At 39.0% G+C, this 9,917-nt stretch overlaps 1 long non-coding RNA gene across 3 annotated transcripts; it reads left to right on the top strand.

The window, feature by feature from the left end:
• The first annotated feature begins 5,987 nt into the window (after positions 1-5,987).
• On the top strand, positions 5,988-9,825 carry LOC113309159. 3 transcript variants are annotated; one of them, XR_003340409.1, is made up of 6 exons: positions 5,988-6,893; positions 7,428-7,603; positions 8,530-8,775; positions 8,897-9,059; positions 9,220-9,304; positions 9,400-9,825. It is a non-coding gene; the product is annotated as an uncharacterized LOC113309159 (long non-coding RNA). The 3 variants fall into 3 exon arrangements; XR_003340408.1 differs by having other exon boundaries at positions 8,491-8,775; positions 9,220-9,287; XR_003340407.1 differs by having other exon boundaries at positions 8,491-8,775.
• The last annotated feature ends 92 nt before the right edge of the window (positions 9,826-9,917 follow it).

The raw sequence follows: 9,917 nt of genomic DNA, 5'->3' as shown, positions 1-9,917 counted from the left end.
AGCTCTTTTCACTGGCAATTGGCTACAAGGAAACCACGAGGGAATACACTAACAGATGGCACAAGATCTGCCAAGCCATAGGAAGTGTGGACCCGTGGTAAGTATCAACTGCTACAAGTGGGGATTAGACCGAATGAGTCCACTATTTTGAGATTCATGGAAGCGTGCCTAAGACAGAGGGAGATCTTCGAATAATTATTGAAAAGCACGCTCGTCTTGAAGAAATCCAGCGTGAAAACCCGAGGGTACCCGCAGAGTCTCACCGTACCAATTCAGCAGAACAAACCAATGGGGCCAAAAGGAATTGCTCAGTGGAACGGCCTCACGAAGACAGAAGGAACGAAGGATGAACGACGAAAACGACCGAAAATTCGAAGATCAAGTTTACACGAAGCTCAATGCTAGCTATGCTCGGATCCTGAGAGAGATCAAAGGAAGGGAAAACTGGAGTGGCCATGGTCTAAGGGAAAACAGCCCCAGAACCGAGAAGTCTAAAGATTACTGTGAATATCACTGCTTCAACGGACACCAGACCGAAAAATGTAAAAACCTCAAAATAATGATCCAAAAATTGATTGATGCTGGCGAGCTCAAACATTACATACGAAAGGATGTCGCCGAGGATAGATCCAAACGAACCAAGCCAGTCCAACTTCCAGAAGGGAACCGCACAATCAACACCATCTCGTGTTCTGAAGCCGCAGGGCCCTCACTTACAGCACAGATAGGAAAGAGGTTACGGAAGCAGTTCGAGGACCGCTGCGAATTGTATAAGATCGATGGGATAGAGGTGGACGAGCACGAAGAGTGGATGGACTCACCTATTATTTCGATGCTGAAGATATCGAAGAAGATATGGAAGACCATAACGACCCCCTGGTCCTCACACTACCAGTGGCTGGATGTAACCTCAAAAAGATCCTCATAGACGGGGGAAGCTCAGTAACGTTCTATTCTACGACGCATTCAAACGATGAAGCTCCATGAAGAACAGCTGATGACCTCTTATTACACCATCTACGGGTTCAACGGAGCGCCCACAAGCCATTGGGAGACATCGTGTTGCAGTTAACGCCGGACCCATGAAAGTAGAAACACGATTCAGCGTGGTAGACGCCCCATCCCCCTACAACGCCATTATTGGAAGAAAGTGGGTACATAAACTCAAGGGAGTGGCAGCAACTTACTACCAATATCTCAGATTCCCTACACCTGAGGGAGTAATGGAAATCAAGGGAGATCGGGTCTCTGCAAGAGTTGCCAAGCCACTCAGGATCGTATCAACAACGAACAAGAAGAGCAGCGAAAAACCCGAAGAATTAAAAATAAAGAAGCAGCGAAAGAGAAGGCCATAGACCTGTTCCTCAAGGAAACTACAGGAAGGGGTTTGACAAAGATGATAATGTCCTAAACACAGAGACAATACTTCAGCAGCCAACGAAGGACAGAAACATACCAAATAGCAATCAAAGAACGTCCCAGTCCGGGGACCGAAGCCGGTGTTCACGCCAGTAGAGCCCGTAAAAGAAATCAACATAGGAACGGAAGAAAACCAAGATGATCAAAGTAGGGACCATAATGGACGAAAAAGAGAAGATTCTCTAACCAAATTACTTAAAGAATACGCGGATGTATTCGCCTGGAAATAGGAGATATGCCGGGATTGACCCAAAGTAATCCAACACGAGCTACGCATCAAACCAGGCACGCCCCTTCAGGCAAAAATAGAAAAGTTGCACCGGAGTATCATAAGGCAGTGGAAAAAGAACTTCGGAAATACTAGACGCAGGTTTCATCAAGGAAGTCAAGTACCCTACATGGATCTCCAACATGGTCGTCGTTCCTAAGAAAAATGGAGGGGTTAGGATATGCATCGATTTTACTAACCTCAACAAGGCATGTCCAAAGGACAGCTATCCCCTGCCAAGCATAGATCAGCTGGTGGAAGCGTAGAAGGATATGAAGAACTGTCATTCATGGATGGACATTCTGGATACAATCAAGTAGCTCTGGCAGAAGAAGATCAGCCACACACAGCGTTCTACACCCCGCATGGCCTTTATTGCTACACTAGAATGCCCTTCGGACTTCGAAACGCAGGGGCAACATACCAAAGAATGGTCGATGCTATCTTCAGGCCATGGATTGGTAGTACCTTAGAAGTCTACGTTGACGATATGCTCGTCAAAAGTAAGCTGCGCAAAAATCACCACCAGGATCTGAGAGATATCTTCGAAGCAATGAGGAAGCATCACATGAAAGTGAATCCAGAGAAATGTACTTTCGGTGTCACCTCGGATATCTGGTAACAAAAAGGGGCATTGAGGTAGACCCAGTGAAGATTCAGGCCATAGTAGAAATGCCATCCCCGAAGAATTTAAAAGAAGTGCAGAAGCTCAACGGGTCCATAGCAGCCTTGGGCAGATTTATTGCCCGATCCTCGGACAAATGCAAACATTTCTTCAATATTCTCAAAAAAGGGAGTAAGTTTGAATGGACCGCAGAATGCGAAGAAGCCTTTCCAAAAAATCAAAGAACACCTAGCTTCAATTCTGATCCTGCAGAAGCCGGATCCTGATGAGGTTTTGGCATTATACATAGCAGCAACAGAAGACGCAGTTAGCGCAGTGTTGGTCAAAACCAATACGAAGATAGACCAACCTATCTATTACGTTAGTAAGACCCTCAGATATGCGGAAAGGAACTACACAAAGATCGAACAACTTATCCTAGCATTGGTATGGGCTACTCAAAAGCTGAGAACCTACACTACGGGAAAAATGTACATCTACAACTGGAGATTTACAACTCTTCGCTAAACATCGTAGAAAGTCCTACGTTTTACAACTGGTTTCATAGGAAGAGTTGTCGTATATCATCACTGCCAACTCTTAGGAAACAAGGGGTTGCGCTAAGGAAACAAACGACAACTCCTTAAGCAAAAGAGTTGTGACGACATTTAGCTATAACAACTTTGTTCCGTAAAAGTAGTGACTAAGCCTATCACAATTTTCACAAGAGTTGTTGAAGAATACCGAAATATGATGATGAAAAATAGTGTTAGAGGGGAGATTCGAACATGAACCCACTGCATGGAAATCTAGCTCATCAACCATCCTTACAGTTCACAAGTTTTGGTTTTTTTTTCTTTTTTTTAATAAAAACGTATAACAACACTTATAAGTGTTGTTGAAGTAAAAATATAGAATGTTGGAAAAAATGAGGTTAGAGGGGAGATTCGAACATGAATCTACTACATGGAAGTCTAGATCATCAACCATCCTTACCATTCACAAGTTTTGGCTTTTTTTTTTAAATACATCACCTTCCACAACTCTTAAGAAAAGTCGTCGTAAGGATACGACAAAATTTTCTCACTTCTACAGAATTTTTCTTACTTCTGCAAAAAAAAAGGGTTAAATCACTAACTTAGGGTTATTGAGATTGGGTAGAAATATCCGAAAACTTTTCCAGGACCAAATTCGTGAACCCGGAAGTTCGAAGTTATTGAGAATATTCTCATGGAATCTTACCGGTAAATGGTTTGATTCATCGTTTTTGCGAACTTTCAGACTTATATAGTAGTCCGCTCTTGACCAGGTTTCGATCTCGGAGGCATTTTCTTTCTCGAAGTTGACGAATTTGTATGTGTTAAGGTTTCTGAGAATATTCCTATGGAATCTTACCCGTGAATGGTTGGATTCATCGTTTTTGCGAACTGTCAGACTTATATAATAGTCCGCTCCTGGTCAGGTTTCCATCTCGGAGCCAGTTTCTTTCTCGAAGTTGACGAATTTGTGTGTGTTTAAGGTTTCTGAGAATATTCCTATGGAATCTTACCCGTGAATGGTTGGATTCATCGTTTTTGTGAACTTTCAGACTTCTTGGTTCATAGTTTTTAAGTCGTTATACCGAACTTGAAGTTTGAATCGACATTGAGCTTCATATTCATCATTTTTGATGATGTATCATGCTAAGTTTGAAGTCAGAACCCTCTCAGAGCTTCGTGGTTCATAGATTATATGCCATTATACCAAGTTTGAAGTTCGAATCGACATTGAGCTTCATATTTATCGATTTTGATGGATTCATCGTTCTTACCAAGTTTCCGACTTATAGTAGTCTACTCACGGCCAGGTTTCGGTATGGGTGCCAGGGTACGCATACAATATGCCAGAATAGGGTTTGTTTAAGTTTTTGGGGAATATTCTGAAGGAATCGTACTTGTAAATGGATGGATTCACCGTTCTTACGAATTTTCCGACTTATAGTGGTCCACTCACGGCCAGTTTTCGATCTCGGAGCCAGGGTATGCATAAAATATGCCAGAATAGGGTTTCTTTAAGGTTTCGGGAAATATTCCAGAGGAATCTTACCTGTAAATGGATGGATTCATCGTTCTTACGAAGTTTCCAACTTATAATAGTCCACTCACGGCCAGGTTACGATCTCAGAGCTATAATATGCATACAATATGCCAGAATAGGGTTTGTTTAAGGTTTCGGGGAATACTCCAAATGAATCTTACCTGTAAATGGATGGATTCATCATTCTTACGAAGTTCCCGACTTATAATAGTCCACTCACGACCAGGTTACAATCTCGGGCTAGGGTATGCATACAATATGCCAGAATAAGGTTTGTTTAAGGTTTCCGGGAATACTCCAAATGAATCTTACCTGTAAATGGATGGATTCATCGTTCTTACGAAGTTCCCGACTTATAGTAGTCCACTCACGACCAGGTTACGATTTCGGGGCCAGGGTATGCATACAATATGCCAGAATAGGATTTTTTTAAGTTTTCGGGGAATACTCCAAATGAATCTTACTTGTAAATGGATGGATTCATCGTTCTTACGAAGTTGTCGACTTGTAGTAGTCAACTCCCGACCAGGTTTCGATCTCGGAGCCATTTTTTTCTCTCAAAGTCGCCAGAAAAGGGTTTTTTTAAGGTTTCAGAGAATATTCCATGGAATCTTACCTATGAATTCTGGTTAGATTCATCGTTCTTACGAAGTTTCCGACTTATAGTAGTCAAGGTTTCGAGCTTGAAGCCACTTTCTTTCTCGAAGTCACCAGAAAAAGGTTTGTGTTAAGGTTTCAGAGAATATTCCATGGAATCCTACCTATGAATATTGGTTAGGTTCATCGTTCTTACGAATTTTCCGACTAGTTTGAAGTATGAACCCTCACGGATCTTCTTGGTTCATAGTTTGTATGTCGTAATACCACATTTGAAATTCGAATCGACACTGAGCTTCATATTTATCGATTCCGATGATGTATCATGGTAAGTTTAAAGTCAGAACCCTCCAGAGATTCTTGGTTCATAGTTTGTATGTCGTTATATCACAATTGAAGTTCGAATGGACATTGAGCTTCATATTTATCGATTCCTATTATGTATCATGCTAAGTTTGAAGTCAGAACCCTCCCGGAGCTTCTTGGCTCAAAGTTTGTATGTTGTTATACCACATTTGAAGCTTCTTGGTCCATCTCTAGTAATCTTATAACTTGAGTTTACCAGTGTGAACTAAAGCTACTTCATGACTTGGATGACTTGTCAAAATTACTTCATGACCTATGCGACTAGTCGAAATTCAAACCGGAAGCACAAAGAGAAAGCACAAAAACACAAAGAAACCCACCAATTATCGATTTCATTTTTCATTTTCCCGATTCATTCTTATACATTTTTTGGTTTTTTTTTATATCAGAATATCGATAACAATGTCCTAAATTTATTAATATTTTTTTTGGATTTTTTTTCATGTTGAAGGTTGATAATTAAACCAAAAACATGAGTTTGTATTAACACAATGAAAAAGCACAAAGAAAACACACTTGCCTTGATCTGTATGACAATCTTAAATCAAATCTTCACCGTTCATTGATTTTCATGATCCGTATGACAACATTTTAATCACCGTAAGTTCTTTTATACAAAATGGTCAAAAAAATATTCTCTCACTTCCCTCATTTTTTTCTAATCTTTCTCTCTCATCTTCTGCCTTTCTCTTCCTCTCATCTTCACAAAAGAAAACCCAAACTCACAAAAACCTCATCTGCCACCACCGAATCTCTTTTTCGCTCACTCTCTATGTAAATAAACTTATGGAAGTTGTAGATTTCAAACCCTAGATATCAAAACAAAAGTAAACACCCCTAAATCTCAATGTTAAGATGAGAAAAAACTAACCCTAGATTTCAATGTTGAGAGAGGTAAGGAAATGGAGGCGCAGTTTCTCAGAGAATTAGAGAAGAGAGATGAAAAAAATTATGCAGGTATTGATAGTGAAAATGGATTCGTGGGTTTGGATCTGTTTCTATTAGAAAGAAATGATGAAGAACAAGTGCTGCTACTGCCATGGTTGAATCTGTGGTTGAATCTGGTGATATAGAAGTGGAATTGTGAAGAGAAACACAGGAATTTTGGGGAGTAGATGAATGTTAGGACAGGGGTTTTCGAACTGGGTTGGATGGTGTTAAGATTGAGCCGCAGTTCAAATTGGTTTTGATGTTGATTGTCATGGGTTAGTCAGTTGCAGGAGATTGGTGGTAGTGAATCAAATGCTAAATAATAATAAAATCATTCAGAGAAGTAAAAGAAAATGAAAGATATGGATTTTGGTATTGGACAGCAGATGCCGGTGGAAGAAGAAGAAACAGAAGCAACAACAGAAATTACAGAACAGAGTGAAAGTGGATTTAGAGATAGATAAGAGGATTTGGTCGATAAATTGAAGAAGAAATCTTTTGAAGAAGATTGGAAATGGTGGAATTAGTAGTATGGAGAACGAATATATTTACAGACATCATACACACGATGGAATGAGAGATAATCGGTGTAGTTCAGCTCTTGTTAAACATATCAAAGATCCTCTTCATCTCGTAAGATCTCCATCTCTTCTTCTTCTTTACGATCATCACTTTATAGATCTTGCAATTTCTTCATCAATTTTGCTTGTTTTGATTTCAATATTTGTTTTCTTATCTTTTCAATTATCTTCAATTTTTATTTTTAGCTTTGATTATGGTTTGCATCCAGTCTTTAGTGTAATTGAGGTACATGGCGGGGAGAGTTGAGCTTTGATTCAATTTTTTTATCTAATTTTTGTTGTTGAATCATTAGTTGTGGTCTTTACCATTCATGTGGTTCATTAAGCCTCCAAAATAGGTAGCCCAGAAGGCCAGAATTGAAACCTAACAGTCGAGCATAAATATTATCCAAACGTAGAGACTTGTTCTTACAAGTTACAAGTTCGTTTTTTTTGGACATGCACACCCTTTCTAGTGTTTCAAGAGACTAGAGTTATACTTCATCTTTGGTCCAGCTTATTTCTGTTAGTGGTAAGCTTGTAATTTGAATTAGTAATTTTTACATTTTTATCATCAATCTATTATTGAAACAACTGAATTTTTCAGGGGATAGGGTACGATGCCGACTCGCAGTCCACCATCGAAACTCAAACGAGGAAAATTGGAAGGGTTTTACAAGCCTATACCTAAAGAAGCTCAGAAAGAGTTGCTGGGAACTCTGCAGTTGTCACTGAATATGCATGCAGTTGTCACTGAATATGCATGCAGTTGTCACTGAATAGGTAATCCTCTTTTTATTTTTTCCATCGCAATTTTTTTTTTTTAAGTGCGCATAAATTTTTCCAAGCCACCCCTAGTCTTCAATCCTGGTTCCGCCCCTATGTCAGTTCAAGTGTTGTATAACTTGTTACAAACTTTTGGCATTTTTCAAAATTTTCTCTGTATGCTAGTGAAACTAAGCTTCTAATTGTTTTTTTCTTTCAAGGTTTTTGGGAGTTTGTTGATTGTATGTTTTTAACTAAAATATCACTTGTCTTGTTTGTTGATTTTTTACCTTTTCTCGCTTAAGAAAAGAGAGATTTTGTCGGGGAAAGACTGTCTTCAGAAGTTTAGTGAACTAGTGCTGCATCTCCCTAGTCTTGTGGTTTATTATGTTGCATGATTACTATGTTCAATTTTTTTCTCCCGTTTCTTCGGAAAATTCTGATTCCTATTGATCATTGAATTCCTCCATTATTTGCTCTGTATCTTGAGTACATTTCTGGCTATGGTGAATTGGATTAATCCAAACTTAGGTTTAGTATTCAAAAGAAAATATGGACAATTGCAATAGACGTATGCTTAGGGTCACCTGTGGAATAAATTCTGGCCCAGTAATTAACTGGTAACCACCATATCTTGGCCTAGAGAAGTTTACAGATATATATCTTCATTATCTGCTAAAACCTCGTATATGCAGTTATATGCGAATCCTTTAGCTATTAATAGTTATCCATCTCTTTATATACAGTAAAAATTGCATGATGATCAGGTCCTGTTTACTACTGCCAAGATTGCATAATCTATGACTACGTTCTGCAGAATTTATATCCTGAACAACCTATTCTCAATGGTTATCCATATATCGGATTAAGCTGAATTTTTAACATGTTGTTTCTGTATATGCAAGCAACTTACTGGGCTCCCATATTACTTCACAAAAGCACAGATTAGAGAGTTGCTTGAATCTTTTGGTCCCCTTCGTTGTTTCGATCTGGTGAAGGACAGGGAAACAAGGAACTCTAAAGGATACGCCTTCTACGTTTACTAGGATCTCTCAGTTACAGATATTGCTTGTGCTTCTCTAAATGGGTGATAAAACTCTTACTATTAGACGAGCGAACCTGGGCACCGCTCAGCTAAAACCTGAGCAGGAAACGTCTTAATACAGGCACAACTACAGGTCGCGTGGCAGGTTAGTGGAACACACTTTATATTTTTCTTAGTTTCCAGTATATACAATAAATATATAAATATTTTCTACTGATATCTTTTCTTGTTTCTTTACTAATGAGTTTTCTTGTTTTCTTTGGCAGAGGCAATTGTTCCAAACCGGAGGTAGTCTAGGTGGTGGTAATGGAGGTGGCATTGCTACCAAGGTCGTATGCCTGACAGAGGTGGTTACTGCAGATGAGCTTAAAGATGATGAAGAGTATGAAGATATTTTGGAAGATATGAGGGTAGAAGGTGGAAAATTTGGTAAGTTAATGTCTTTGTTTCTCATATTCGAGATTTTGTTTTTTTTTTGTGTTTCGCAGCCTTTGGAAATATTTGATTTCACGCCCCAATTAAACCACTAGTTTACACTTTTGGACCTTCAGAATAATTTGTTTCTAACTCGTACATTTTGCGATTGCAGGTACATTGATGAATATTGTCATCCCCCGTCCACAACCTAACGGTGAACCCTATCTAAGACTTGGAAAGGTTAGTTTCAGTGTAAGGTATTGTTAAATGACACTCTTAGGTTGACTGTTACTTTGTATTATAAAATTTTGGCTGTTACTTTGTATTGCTAAATGACACTCTTCTCCTATAGGCTTTCGTTGAGAACTACGACACTTCATGTCTAAGCCAGTGCCTCTACGGTATCATCTACCACTATGTTTATCATAATCGGTGTTAGGTTTACCAAGAAGAGAGTGTGCAGCAAAAACGGATCATTTCCATTTAGCAATGTAACCCAGACTACCATACTGGAACGTGTATGCTACTGTCATATTTGTAGGGAAGGCCAATATCTGTGTTTTACGATTTATATGATATTTTTAGTCATGTTCAAAGAATCTATCATTTTATTTTCTTTCGTTGCGCAACACACTTTCATACAAGGTGATTTGAAGTTAGCTAGGTAATGCAATTGGAGTGGTAGGTTAACTTGAATGAATGTAAATGTGCTACACTGGCATGTTAATGTGAATGTGAAATACTTTCGGCAATTCATGCAATTCGGTTTCAGCTATAATTTTTTTTTTTCAAAATAGTTTTATGCACACAACTCCTAATAAGAGTTGTATTCCATATTTCAACTACACATACCAAAGGTTGTGAAAAATG

This window comes from Papaver somniferum, chromosome 9, assembly GCF_003573695.1.
Source record: "Papaver somniferum cultivar HN1 chromosome 9, ASM357369v1, whole genome shotgun sequence".
Taxonomy (NCBI): Eukaryota; Viridiplantae; Streptophyta; class Magnoliopsida; order Ranunculales; family Papaveraceae; genus Papaver; species Papaver somniferum.
This window is presented reverse-complemented; position numbering and strand designations above follow the sequence as displayed.